Below are 14,818 nucleotides of genomic sequence, written 5' to 3'. Positions count from 1 at the left end.
GAAGCTTCCTAATAATTCTTAGAAGTATCTGAGGACACATTTCACACAGGAGAAGATGAGGACAGACATAATGAGGAAGTAGCAGGGCCTGACTGAGGACTCCAAAGTCCGTGCTCTGCTCAACCAAAACGCGTGACCCCCCTTCCTCTATGCTAAAATACCAATATGCATCTTGTGTAGTAAAGACCAGGTCTAGAAATGCAATCACCAAGAAGACCAAACACACCCAAAATATATGCACACAAAACCAACATATTAGTCATATGTTTCCAGCACTTTTTTAGGCAACATGCCCTCTCCCTCCAGTCTTGTTAGCTGGATGAAACTACTAAACCACAGAGGACTATAACAGCAGTTAGCAAGCAGACACCAAGGGATGCAGCTTAGAACATGAGCTCTCCTAAAAAATGCAAGTGTAACTCTTTTGGTTTGGTTTGCAATCTGCAACCATCACTCCAGCCTTCTATTTCCACCTTTGTTTCCTGCTCTCTTACAAGCTCCTCAAACCTTGTGGTCTCTCCAATCTCATCTGTCATCACCTGCCAGTGGGAGTGGAGAAAGGAAAGAAGGGGAAAGAAGTAAGAAAAATACCAGCGAAACCCCTCTTCTGAAGCAGTCATGATGACTTACTTACTCAAAGTCCCACACTAGTGCGGCTGGCTGGCAGCTGGAAGAAAAGGAAAATGGAAGGGAAAAGAGATGACAAGGGATAGAGACTGAAAGGAGGAGGAGGAGGAGCATTCATTGTGGGGGCCCCATCAACACTACTCCCTCTCTCTCCAAGGAGAAAAGGACAAACAGATAGCATCCATTGTCCTTCATTAAATCCCTCTTCAGCCCCTACCATCCTCTTGACCATTCTCCAAGTCCCCCTTCACAATGTGGTCTCCATCACCTATTACTTATAACCTTACTCCTGTCCATTGGCCCACAGCCTCATTTCCACACCACATTCCACACCCCTCACCTTAGGTTCATTCCAAGCCCCACCAGGAGGCCACCACACAGCCTGCTGCCCTGTCTACAGCTCCTTCCAAGTCCAGGCAGCATTGGTGAGGCCCACACAACCAGGTGTGCAGGCCATGGGAAGGATATTGTGACCTTAGCATTCCAAATAACACTTTTGCCAACAGCTTCCCATCAAAACTCTGTTATGTTATAAATGGTGGCTAGATTATATACATACTCGGTACTATGCTTCAGATACATCACAGGTGAGCAAGTCAAGACACTCATGTTCTCATGGTGTTCATCCTGAACACCTGACTCACAGACTACCGGCACAGGACTCTGAAATCAGGAATGGCCTGTATATGAGTAAAGGGGGCTCAGAAAAAGTGTTTCTAATATTATTTAACTGAATCATATTAAGTCATATACGATCTCTTTTCTCAAAATAATCTTTACTCATTATTGTAGAATTGGGACACAGAAAACAGCCAAGATGACTACAAAGTTGTTGGCTTATAAAACAACAAAAGAGCAAAATCAAGACCCAGAAGATAATTAGGCAAAATGCACAGTGTATAAACAGTATGCATGGCTAGCAAGCAGACAGGAAGAAGAGAAAATCCTGAGAAAGCAAATTCTGCAGAAGAAAAGTAAGAAGCCAGATTTCTTGGAAGATACAGTAAAGAATTCAATTCTGGAAGTGTATGGAAAGGAAGACTTCAAAGAACACTAGAAATAGAGACTAAAATGGAAATCATTCACAAGAGGATGTAAGAATCAGAAAGCCAAACAAATATTAGGATCTGGACCAAAGGGAAAATAATTTCCTAAATCAAACAGTTAAATTTAATAATTCAGAGAACACAGCAAATTCATAAATGTTCTCTCAAAGCAACACAGAAAATATAGAGAAAATATGAAAAAGTCAACATAACTGATCTCAGAACACATAACCCCCACCCCAAACTAGACATAAGGCTCTCGAAGAAAACCAAAGGTCCTTTCAGCCTTCTAGTTAAACTGTTCCCATGGAGGGACGACCTGTCCCCGTGGAGGTGAGAGTGGGGGATCCTTCTGGGGGTGGGACACACAGAGCTGAGGATGGGCAGGAAGGCCACAAGCAGCTTTCTTCCACTCTGTCCCAACGGAATCTTTCATCCTTAGGAATGAAAATTAGCCAGTGTAGGGTTGTGCTACTTAAATAGTTACAAGCAGGTTTAACAACAGGGTGTGGGGATGGGGAGAGAGGGAAAAGAGGTTTAATTTTTTACTGAAATATAACATACATACACAAAAGCAGACAGATCACAAGTATGCGGCTGAATGAATTTCCACCAAGCGAATGCATCAAGTAGCCAGCACCCAGATGAACGACTGTTTATTTACTTATTTACTTCATCTGGCACCCAGATGAAGCCGACTGTGACCAACACCCCACAGGTTTCCTTTGTCCCCTTCGCAAGGTCACCACTCTGCTGGACCTTTAGCATTACAGAGGAGTTCTGGTTTTTTTTTTTGTTGTTGTTTTTTTTTTTTTTGTTTTTTGAACTTTATTTGAAAAGAATAATATAGAGCAGTAGTTCTCAAGCTTTTTTTCATAATCCCTTTATGTGTTTAAAAACTGATGATCTCAAAGTGCTTTTACATATGTTATAGCTATTGACACTTACAGTGTAAACTAAAACAGAAAATTTTAAAACATAAGCATCCACAAACACGTATTACACTAGCTATCAGAGAGATGATTCATTACTATCACAGAGTGTGCCCATTATGGATTTATGGTCTCTTCGCTCCCAATATACCCTCCACTGCCTACTCTGTGGCAATGTAGCTGGCTCCTATAAGCATTTCTCCTTTGCAGCTGGCAAGAGGCATACAGAAGCTGTGCATGGCACACATACAAACAGAGGGTGTTGGAGGGACACTGCAGGAAGTAAGGACTTCCCTTCCTGGTTCCCGTGCGCTTTCATTTTTCTTCTCCTTCCCACTTTGTGGCTGCCAGTGGAACGTGTGGTGGACGCCCAGATGCGCTGTCTCCACTGAGTTTCAACAACACCTACCCCCTCAGGCAGATTCTCAGCGAGTCTCCCAGGCACCTTAGCAGCTCGCTTCTCAGTTTTGGCTTTCCGCACCCCTAAAGGGGGGAGGTTCCTGTTTGCCAGTTCTGGCTCTGGTTTCCTGCCTCAATGCACTTCAAAGTGTATTTCCTGCTTATTAGGCCTGCCTACCAGCCCCCACTCTGGAGGGTACCATGTGCCAGGTCTCACCAGGAGTAACCGGTAAGATTTCCCTCTATCCAGTAACCAGTTATTACACACTCTCCAATGAGGTCTGAACCCGAGCATTAGGGAGGGGGCTCCCTTCCAAGATTTTACATTCCTTGGTACTCTCAACCCATGATATACTTTACAATTGTCTTTGCCTCCCTGCAGTCAATCCCACTATAGTTAACAATTATATTAAACTTTCTCTGTTCAAATTATTGCATGATTTCAGTTTCCCAGCTTGACCCTGATCCATATAGCCTCTCAAACTCCACTGTGCACCAGCTGAGTAAGACAAAAAGGGTCAATAATTGTCTTGGTATTATTATGAAAACTTTTTGACCTTGCGGGCTCCCTGAAAGAATCTGAAGGACCTCCAAAAGTCCCAGCATCACACTTTAAGAAGTACTGATACACAGCATATTCTTTTGTGCCTTAATCCTTTCCTTCGACATTGTGTATCATCCATATTGTTATGGGTAACAGTTTTATTGCTGCACAGTATTCTTTTAAAGGACATATAAATTATATATATATATTATATATATAAATAATATATATATTATTATACATATATTAGAATGAATATATATGAATATATTCTATATATATATCTATATATTCTATATATAGATATATAGATACATATATTCTATGTATTCTATATATATATAAAATGAAAATATATCTATATATCTATATATCTATATCTATATATATTCATTCTAACACTGATGGACATTGAGGTACTTTCCAGTCTGGGCTATTATAAACAATGCTGGGATGTCTGGGTGGCTCAGTTGGTTAAGTATCCGACTTCGGCTCAGGTCACGATCTCGCGGTTCACGAGTTCAAGCCCCACGTTGGGCTCTGTGCTGACAGCTCAGAGTTTGGAGCCTGTTTCGAAATCTGTGTGTCCCTCTCTCTGCGCCTCCCCTGCTTGTGTTTTGTCTCTCTCTTTCTCTCTCTCTCTCTCAAAAGAAACAAACATTTAAAAAATTAGAAATAAATAAAACTGTGAAAATCACTCATGTATATGTCTTTTGGTGACTACATGTATGCATTTTTGTATTTTTGGGCAATAAAGTATATATAGGCTCAGCTTTAGCAGATACCATAAAATGGTTTTCCAAAGAAGATGTAATAACTTACACTCTCATCAGCAATATGTTAGTTTCAATTGTTCCACAAACCTACCAAGAGTGTCATTTTTTTAAAGCCCCCCCTCCCCACAAAAGGAGGTAATTAAGTTCTCTGAGTTTTAACAAATACAATAGTTTCATAAAACCACCACCACTTTCAGAAAACAGAACAATTTTACCTCCAAAGAACCCCTTTTGTTATCCTTTTATAGTCTCACCCTCCCCTACACCCAACCCCTAGCAATCCATATCGGCTCTTCATTGCTATAGTTTTGTCTTTTCACAAATATCATATAAATGGAATTATACAGCATGTAATCTTGGAGACAGGTTTCTTTCACTCAGCATGTCTTTGAGATTCATTCAAATTATATGTATCAAAAGTGTGTTATTTTTTACTGAGCAGTATTCCATTCCAATCAGTGTTTTCATTCACCGGCACTTTCTAGTTTGGGCTATTATGAAGAGAGATGCTGAACACATTCATGTATCAATTTTTGTGTGATCATGTTTTAATTTCTTTAGGGTAGATATCCAAGGCTGGGCTTGCTGGGTTACATGGTAAGTATAACTTTGTAAGTGAAATTTTTAAACTGCCAAATTGTTTTCCAGAGATACTGTATCACTTTGCATTCTCACCAGAAATGTATGAGAGTTCCAACTGCCCTGGATCTTTGTCAGTGCTTACTATATTTTTTTATTGGAGCCATTTAAATAGGCATACAGTGGTACCTCATTATGGTTTTAACTGGCATTTCCCCAATGACTAATGTCTTCCCATGTGTTCACTTGCCATCCATATAGCATCCTGGGTAAGTCAAATCTTCTGACACTTTATCACATTCATTTTTTTAACTGGGTTACATGTTTGAGAGTTCTTCATGTATTTTAGATACAAGTCTTGTGTTGGAGGTATAGTTTGCCAATATTTTCTTCCAGTCTGTAGCTTGTCCTTTCACTCTCTTTTCATCAGAATCAAAGTTTTAAAATTTGATGAAGTTCACCTGATCAATTTTTTATTTTGTGAAATTATGCTTTTTAATTTTTTAATGTTTATTTAGAGAGAAGGTGTGCATAAATAAGCATGAGTAGGGGGAGGGGCACAGAGAGAGGAAAGCGAGAATCCTAAGCAGGCTCCAGTGTCAGCGCACAGCCCAATGCAGGGATCGATTCTAAGAACCATGAGATCATGACCTGAGCCAAAATCAAGAGTCAGATGTTTAGCCAACTAGGACACCCAGGCACTCCTATGAAATTATGCTTTTGGCTTCATGTCTAAATACTCTATGCCTCATGCCAGGTCCTGAATCTTCTCCCTAAAAATTATAAACATTTAGATTTTACATTTTAAAAAATGTTTAATAATTTTTGAGAGAAAGCAAGCGGGGGGTGGGGAGGGAGGGAGAGACAGGGACAAAGGATCCAAAGCGGGCTCTGTGCCGACAGCAGCAAGCCTGATGTGGGGCTAGAACTCACAAATGGCTAGATCATGACCTAAGCCAAAGTCAGACGCTCAACTGTCCAAGCCACTCAGGTGCCCCCTAAACTTTTAGATTTTAGATTTAGATTTAGGATCCAATTTGAGTTAATTTTCATAAAACACCTGAAATGTGAGATTCACATTTTTGCATATGGATATCTAATTGTTCCAACATCGTTTGTTGAAAAGATGATCTTTACTGAGTGGCTTTAACACCTTTGTCAAAAACCAAATAGCTATATCCCTGTGGGTCTATTTCTGAACTATGTATTCGGTTCCACTAATCTATAGGTTTCTTTGCCAACAGCACTGTCTTGATTACTGTGGCTTTATAGTAAGTCTTTAAACTGGGTACTGTATTTCCTCCAATTTTACTCTTCTAAAAAATTATTTTTGCTATCTTCTTTGCCTTTCCAAATGAATGTTTACATCCCCTGCTGGGATTTTGAGTGGAACTGTATTGAATCTACACGTCTCCTGGGGGAGAACAGACCTCTTTTACGTGGAATGTTCCAACACAGCTAGAGAACTGAAGCGTTACTTGTCTGGCTCTGCTGGGCACTGCCTGTGCCTGTGTCTGTGCTCTAGGCCCAGCAGCGGGAGACAGGAAGAGAGAAGCATGGAGGAGTCTACCCGTGATCTGGAGACCACAGCTGTTGTGCTCCAAGAGATTCCCCTCCCTCAGAGTCAGCTGCTTGTCTGGCCGTAGCCCCCTCGGCTGTGCTGCCTCAGCAATACTGCCTAGGAACTGGGATAGTAGAGAGGGGGAAAGAAAAAGAGACAAAAATAGGGGTGTTTCTCCATTAACCCCTAAGAGATCCCTTTCTCATTCCTCAGAACAGAAGGAGTAGGTTACTCTTGGGGCTCTCTTTCTGCACCCAGTACATGTATCTGAGTTCTGGCCTGCCTTCAAGTACAATGTTGAACAGAAGCGGAGAGTACACATCCTTTCCTTGCTTCTGATCTCAGGGGAAAGATTTTAGTCTTGTACTATTAAGCACGATATGATACTAAAAGCATGCTTCATGAAAGAAACAACTAATCAATCTGACTTCCTCAAAAGGTATAACTAAGGAAATGAAAACACAAACCACAAACTGGGAGAAAATATTTAGAAATCGTATTTGTATCCAGAATATATAAATGGCTCTTACAACTCAGCAACAGGATGACAATCTGATAAAACATGGACAAAACATTTAAAGAGAAATTTCATTAGAGATGTAAGAATGGCCAGGGCAATCAGGTGGCTCAGTGGGTTTAAGCACCTGGCTCTTGATTTAAGCTCAGGTCATGATCTCACATCTCACTGTTCCTGGGGTCTAGCCCTGCGTCAGGCTTTGCACTGACAGCACAGAGCATGCATCAGCCCTGTCTTTCTCTGCTCCTCCTCTGCTCCTGCTCTGTCTCTCACACTCTCAAAATAAATAAATAAACATGAAAAAAAAAAAAAAGGACATAAGAATGGCTAATAAGTACATGAAGATATTCCCAATATCACTGGTCATAAGGAAATACAAATTAAAACCACAATGAGATACCACTTCACACCCGGTAGAATGGCTATAATAACAAAGACAGGTAAAAAGAGGTGTTGGTGAGGATGAACTCTCATACATTTTGCTGGTGGGAAGGTTCATGGTGCAGCCACTGTGGAAAAAAGTTTGACAATTTCTTAGTGAAAAATAAGGTTACCATATGACCTAGCAATTAGGAATTTACAAGAAAAATGAAAACATATATCTACACATGTACCTGTATACCTTCTTGTACGCCTATCTTCTACACAAATGTTCTTAGCAACACATTCGTAGTAGCCAGAAAGTGAAAACAACCCAAATGCTCATCAACTGGTGACAGGACAAATGAACTGTGTTGTGTCCATACAACTGAATAACTGTGGCTGAGTGTGGGAAGGCAGAGTGAATACAAATGGACACCAGAGATCTTTTGGGGGTGATAGAAATGTTCTAAAGTTATAATGCTTGCATAACTCTGCAAACGTGCTGAAAATATAACTGAATTTTACACTTCAAACGGGTGTATTTTCTTGTTACAGGAAAGATGGAGTAAGCCACTCCCCCTCGTCTCTCCCAGTGAATGGCACTGTAACTCCTGGATACAGTGCACGGAGCAGCTTCCTGAGGGGACTCTGAAATGTACATGGTAGCAGCAGCGGGTCAACCAGGGAAGGAGACCAGAATTCGAAACTTCACCAAACCAGTGGGGAGTGTGCTACTTTTGTCCTCTGGCATTAGCCAGCCTGCACTCAAAGCCAGCTCCAAAACTGGAAGTGCACAATGGGTGCACTAAGGAAGAGCCCCAAGAGAAGCTCTCTGTTTTGGTCTGAGGAACAAGAAAGGAGTGTCCGAAAGGTCTTGACTCCTGTTCTGTTTTGTTTTTTTCCTTTCTCCCTCTTCTGCCATCCTAGCAAGTCTGAGTTTGAGCAGCACTACACCGGAGCAGCGAGTCTCCTGGGAGGTGGGATGTCCGTAGAGATCAAAATTACCTGAGCACCATTATTTAGTTTTTATTTTGATCCAAGGCCATGTACATAGCTTAAAGAATAAACAGCTTTGCAAAGCTTGTTTTAAAAAGTTGTTCTCTCAAAAAAAAAAAAAAAAAAAAAAAAAGCCGTTCTCTCACCGGTCTGCCATTTTCTCCTTTCCCATAAAACAAACCACACGCAATTCTTTCACTGCTTTCTCTTGGTATTTACCTCCATAATTCTAAATACTATATCTGAGTTTTGATTTGATTTTCAGTTCTAGATATTACATACTGACTTACTATAGAACATAGGGCTTATTTCCCTCCTATCCCCATCCTAACACATACACTTGCTACTCCTCAGTCTCCCAATATAGTTACGTTCGAAATTTGGTTCCCTGTTCTTTAATGTTCATATAAGGACTATACAAAATGCTATTTATAGCTGATTAATATATTGTGAATACTTTCCCTTTTCTGTACAACATTCCCTTCCACTTCACCCTGGATTATTTTTCCCCTTTCCTTAGTTTTCTATGTATTTGTCATTAATTCAAACACAGACTCTACAAATTATCTAAATAGTCTCTTAAGATGTTCAGAAGCATTAACTATAATATCACTGAAATCTTAAAACAAGCTCCCCTGGAATTTTCCAGGCTGGCTGCCTCTGTGCCTACATCACTGTCATCTGGGCTCTCCCCCTGCCACCCGTCTGTGGATTCTGTGAGCCCTCTGCACAATGCATCTCCTGGCTTTCATATCCTATATCTTTCTCTTCCTTAGTTTACTGCTTTGTCTGGCAGAGAACACAGACTAAGAAAGGACGAGGGGAGATGGGCAGGTCTTTGAAACTATATCATCACTACCAAAGTGGACTGATGATGCCTTTAATGGGAGTAAGTTATATACTGAAGTGGAGCTGGAGTTGATTGAAAATCCCTTGTTTTTAAACGAGTGAAAACACAAGTGGTTTCATTTAGGTCTCTATGTACAACAGTAATTAAACGATGGCCTACATAACAAGCACTCTTGTTAGAAGTGAAAGAAATACTGAATAAACTCTAATGCTTGAATTTCACCGTGTGGTCTGAGAGTTCATTTGAGGGCCTGCCTGAGTGACTCAGCAGTGTTTTGGGAAATAGATTATTAAATTTACTTAGCACAGTGTTCATATCAGCAAGACTGGGCTTACCAGAGAATCAATTCACACAAACACCTAACAATTCAGGAATGTAGAAGTCCCATGATAATTACTATTTATATTATTTTGCAACTGTTACAGTCCCATTATACTTATTTTAACCCTTTTAGGGCCTGAAAAATTATTAAGAGTTTTTATGCATTGCCCCTCTTTATCCTTACAACCGTAAGACAGAGGCCTTCTCCCAATTTTACAGATGAGAAAACTAAGGCTTAGGGAAAGGGAATAGTTTGACTCTAAATCAAGGTGCATATGCACATAATCCAATTCTCTTCTCTCTGTCCCTTTTGGCTATCGTTTTTAAAGTATTCTTCATCATCCACTAAATTCAGCCTGTCACTGCCATTTACCAATGACAAGTCAGTATTTCTTAAGATGGCTGGCCACCTGTCTGGCAGTGTTTGGCAATGTTCTATAATTTCTCTTCCGTGTACTCTCATTCAGACAAGTTCAATGAAGATCCAGCCATAAAAGTGATGGCAGGGCACAGTGATTAAGATGACATGTTTTATCAATGACAGATTTCACTTGGATCACTTATTAGCCATACTTTGCACAAATCATTTAATCTCCCTAAGTCCAAGTTTCCCTACCTGTAAACTGGGCACGTTAGTATTTTGCTCAATTGCTCAAACATGATCATGTGTGTAGTGCCTGGTCCATACTAAACACTCACTAGATGGCACCATTATTACTTTTTAAACATCTGAGACCAATTTTATAGGATGGAATTGCCACATTAGGTGACTTGGAATTTGCCTCAAACCTCCTGCCCTAAGATCACACACTACAAAAGTTATTCTTTGTTTTTAAGTCTTCTTGACTCTCGAACAATGCTATTCTTTCCCCCAGTTTCCTGCAGGAAACGTGTCCTTGGAGATCCTACAAGACAGTAACGGTTACTGGCAGGGGTTTACACACTGCCAGCTATACCACTGGTTAAGCCTATGACTTAGAACAAGCAGGGCTTCTTAGGGTTCAGAAAAGGGGGTGGAAATGCTGCACTCTAGGGGCCATCCACACTGCTTACTCTTCCACCTCTGCAAACTGGCCTGAAGAAGATCTGCTGGCCAGCTTGGTTCACTATAGTGCACAGACAGCTAAACATTAATCTCATGTTTCTCATTTCACATTCCATTGTAAACACACGTCAGAAGCCAGACGGTGATTCGTAAAAAGGATGGAGGAAGCATGCTCGCGGTCAGCTTTCATGAGACTCACACAGGAGGACCTAGAGCTCCCTCCCGGAACACAGGCCTTCTCCATATCCAGGTGCCACAAAGTATTCACAGCACTGCAAGTCCTCACGACAACCCCTGTTATTTTCTTACTGTATAGATGACGATCCTGAGGTATGGAAAGGTCACTGACTAGTCCAAAGCCACACAGCGAGTAAATGGCAGAGTGAGACCTGGACTTTGCCACTATCAGGATATTAATGAGAAATTTATTCAGGTATAATTCAAAAAAGCACAGAGGGAGAGAAAAGTAAGAGTACAATTTGAGAAGCTCTAGTCTATGCACATGAGTAATTCCAGAAGAACGGGCTGAGGGAATGGTGATATGGCAATATTTGAGATTACAGCCAGAAATGTCCTGGAATTGAAGAATACGAACGCTTAGATCACAAGTATGCTATGAGCACCGAGCACGTAGATAAAGATAAATCCAAACAATGTAATTGTACAACAATGTAATTGACAATTACAATGTACCTGGGTCTTACTACTAAAGGAATAAAAATAAAATGTACAGCTCCCAAACAAAAGAGAGAAAAACATGAATACTTAAAAATTTTATCAACTGAAATGGCACCCATTAGCGAAACAGGAAAGGAGGAAAAAATGAAAAGGATGGCAAACAAGATTTATTAGTTGAACTTTATGAAACTCATTTTCATAGGTCAAAATGGTTGAATATCAATGTCATATGGTTCAACCTAAAAGAAGCCCAAATATATCAAGTCACAATAAATGTAGATGCATCAAACTCACCTATTAAAAACTTATTAGGCCTGAAACCAATATTGTGCTGTATGTTAACTAACTGGAATTTAAATAAAATTAAAAAAAATTATTATAATGAATTAAAAATATAAATCCAGCCATTTAGTAGAGATACACCTAAAATAAAATCACACAGATAGCTGAAAGAAAAAGAAAAAATAATAGTCATATTAGGAAAATGTTACACAGACTAAAAGTTGTACAGCGATATCAAAACCAGGGTAAAAACATTAATAAAGATATAGTGAACACTGGATTTAAAAACAACAATATACTATGCATTGCCATAAATTCAGCCAATGATGCAGCCTTGAAAAATAAAAGAATGAATTAGAGAAATTGTCAAATCCATAATCATAGTGGGAGGTTTTTTTTTAAAGACAATGTAATCAGAACCTAATAGAGCATGCACTCTAAAACACAAAAAATCCAGAAGTAGCAACCAAACAATATTATTTTCAACTACAGAAGAAACAATTTTTAAAAACTGAACACTTTCTAGATTACATATGAGGCTTTAACACATTTGAAATAGATCATGTTCATATACAGACCATGTTCTCTGACCATGACAAAATTAATCTAGGAATCACTAATAAAAAAAAAGAGGAAATCAAAAGGCAAAAAGAAATGTACCTAGAAATGTTTTAATGTATTTCTAGGTAATCCCGAGTCAAGCAAAAATCAAATGGAAACTACAAACTACTTAGGAATAAATAAGAATGAAAATACTATAAATAAAACTAACAGGCTATACTGAAGTGATTCATAGATATAGAATCTTTAATAATTATTAGAAAGCAACAATATTTTTAAGTAATAGTTTAAGCATTTAATTAAAGAAGCATTGGGGCACCTCGGTGGCTCAGTCGGTTAAGCGTCCGACTTCAGTTCAGGTCATGATCTTGCGGTCTGTGAGTTCGAGCCTCGCATCCGGCTCTGTGCTGACAGCTCAGAGCCTGGAGCCGGTTTCAGATTCTGTGTCTCCCTCTCTCTCTGACCCTCCCCCCATTCATTCTGTCTCTGTCTCAAAAATAAATAACCTTAAAAAAAATTAATTAAACAAGCGAGGGAACAGATTGAACATGAAACACAGAAGAAGAGATAGTTACACAGAAAACAATTTAGGGGCACCTGGGTGGCTCAGCCGGTTAAGCATCCGACTTCAGCTCAGGTCTTGATCTTGCAATCCGTGAGTTTGAGCCCCGCGTCAGGCTCTGTACTGACAGCTCGGAGCCCAGAGCCTGCTTCTGATCTCTCTGCCCCTCCCCCAGTCATACTCTGTCTTCTCACATCAAAAATGAAAAAATGTGAAAAAAAATTTTTTTAATAAAAAAATTTTTTAAAAATCAGATAAATGAAAGAAAAACCTACTTCTTCTTTGGAAATTAAAAAACTGCACACCACTAGCAAGATTACCTAAAGAAAAAGGAGAAAAGTAACAAAAAATAATAGATATGAGAATAACTATATATTATATACCTAGTGAAAATGTTTTAAAACTGTAAGATAATGCTGTGAACAAGTAAGAGAAAACACAGGGCTTCCGGTCACTGTGAATTACCCAAAGTTTAATTGCTATTGGGCTAACTAAAGCTCCTGACCTGTGTGAAAATTAATGAAGAGAAACCTCACTGAAACAGAGTCAGGAGGCCAGGCTGAGAAGCCAGTCCACTCAGCCTAGACTATAAGAATGTCAATTACAGGCCTCAACAGAAGAATGGTCAATAAGAAAGGATCACCAACTACAGGTCTCAACAGGAAAAGACATACACTGCATCTTCTACAAGAAATCGATTCCCTAGCTGCACCTCAGCAAATGAGAAACCATCATCACCCCCAACTCCTGCTTTTCTCTAATTAGCTTTCATTCAAAACAACTCCTCCCAATTTCCTCTCCCACCTCCATAAAAGAAGGTCTTCTCCTCTGATCATTGCATTTGCCTATGGTTTTGCCGTAGCCTGTCCTGAACTGCAATTCTCTGCTACTACCAAATAAACCCATTTTGCAGGTAAAATAACTGGCTGTTCTTTTTTTCCAAGTTAATACCTGCAAACCTTTCCATGGTGCTCTGGGGAATTGATGGTGTTGTCACCAGTAAAATCCGCTATAATCACAATCCTAAATTCACAGTTTTCTGAATACTCCCTTCATTTTCTAGCACTGATTAAAATATCACCAAGAACACTGCTTCCAGAGTTGTCTTTCTTTTTTTTTTTTTTTTTTTTAACGTTTATTCATTTTTGAGAGACAGAGACAGAGCATGAACGGGGGAGGGGCAGAGAGAGAGGGAGACACAGAATCCGAAGCAGGCTCCAGGCTCTGAGCTGTCAGCACAGAGCTCGACGCAGGGCTCAAACTCACAGACCGTAGGATCATGACCTGAGCTGAAGTCGGACGTCCAACCGACTGAGCCACCCAGGTGCCCCCAAAGTTGTGTTTCAAGATGAGGCTGCATCTCTTCCCTATCTCACATACCACTGAGTCTGGAGGTGGGGGAAGATATCTTCCTTGTTCCTTACTGCTGATTCAAGACTACTGCTTTTCTCTCTTCCCTAAGAAGCCTCAAGTCCTTTAAAAACAGGTGCTGTCAGGGGCGCCTGGGTGGCTCAGTCGGTTGATGTCCGACTTCGGCTCAAGTCATGATCTCACGGTCCGTGAGTTTGAGCCCTGCGTCGGGCTCTGTGCTGACAGCTCAGCGCCTGGAGCCTGTTTCAGATTCTGTGTCTCCCTCTCTCTCTGACCCTCCCCCGTTCATGCTCTGTCTTTTTCTGTCTCAAAAATAAACATTAAAAAAAATAATAAAAAATAAAAAAATAAAAAAGGTGCTGTCAGAAGTTGCCACCCCATCCTTGTTACTGTCATCTATCACCTTCCCTATCAGTTCCATTGCTAAGTCTTGTCAACCCGTTTTTGGTCATCTTAGCATCTATGTAGTCAATTTTTCAATACCCTGGCTTCTCAGATCTTTACTCTGCTCTCTTCCAGTGAAACTGTCCTCCAGGACATATCACCCATGTACTTTTTTCATGCTATCCCCCTAGATCCTCCATTAATGATCACCTCCATTTGAAGCACTACAATCTCTGGTCACCATTTCCCACCCTGTCCCCAATCCTAACTCTTCCAACTCAGTTACTCCAATAATCCCAGATCTTTAGCTTCCTTCACAGGGAGGCGGGGGGAGTCTCCACTCCAGACCCTCCCACTTTTTTTTTTTTTTAAGTTTATTTATTTTGAGAGAGAAAGAGAGAGAGAGAGAGCGCGAGCATAAGCA

At 40.2% G+C, this 14,818-nt stretch overlaps 1 protein-coding gene across 3 annotated transcripts in view; it reads right to left on the bottom strand.

The window, feature by feature from the left end:
- Window positions 1-14,818, bottom strand: part of GALNT1 (polypeptide N-acetylgalactosaminyltransferase 1) — a 129,272-nt gene that overhangs the window by 26,922 nt on the left and 87,532 nt on the right. The gene's annotated exons all lie outside the window — the stretch shown is intronic.

Source organism: Leopardus geoffroyi, chromosome D3 (assembly GCF_018350155.1).
Source record: "Leopardus geoffroyi isolate Oge1 chromosome D3, O.geoffroyi_Oge1_pat1.0, whole genome shotgun sequence".
NCBI classification, from domain to species: domain Eukaryota; kingdom Metazoa; phylum Chordata; class Mammalia; order Carnivora; family Felidae; genus Leopardus; species Leopardus geoffroyi.
Note: the sequence above shows the minus strand (reverse complement) of the source record. Positions and strands in the feature narration are given on the sequence as shown.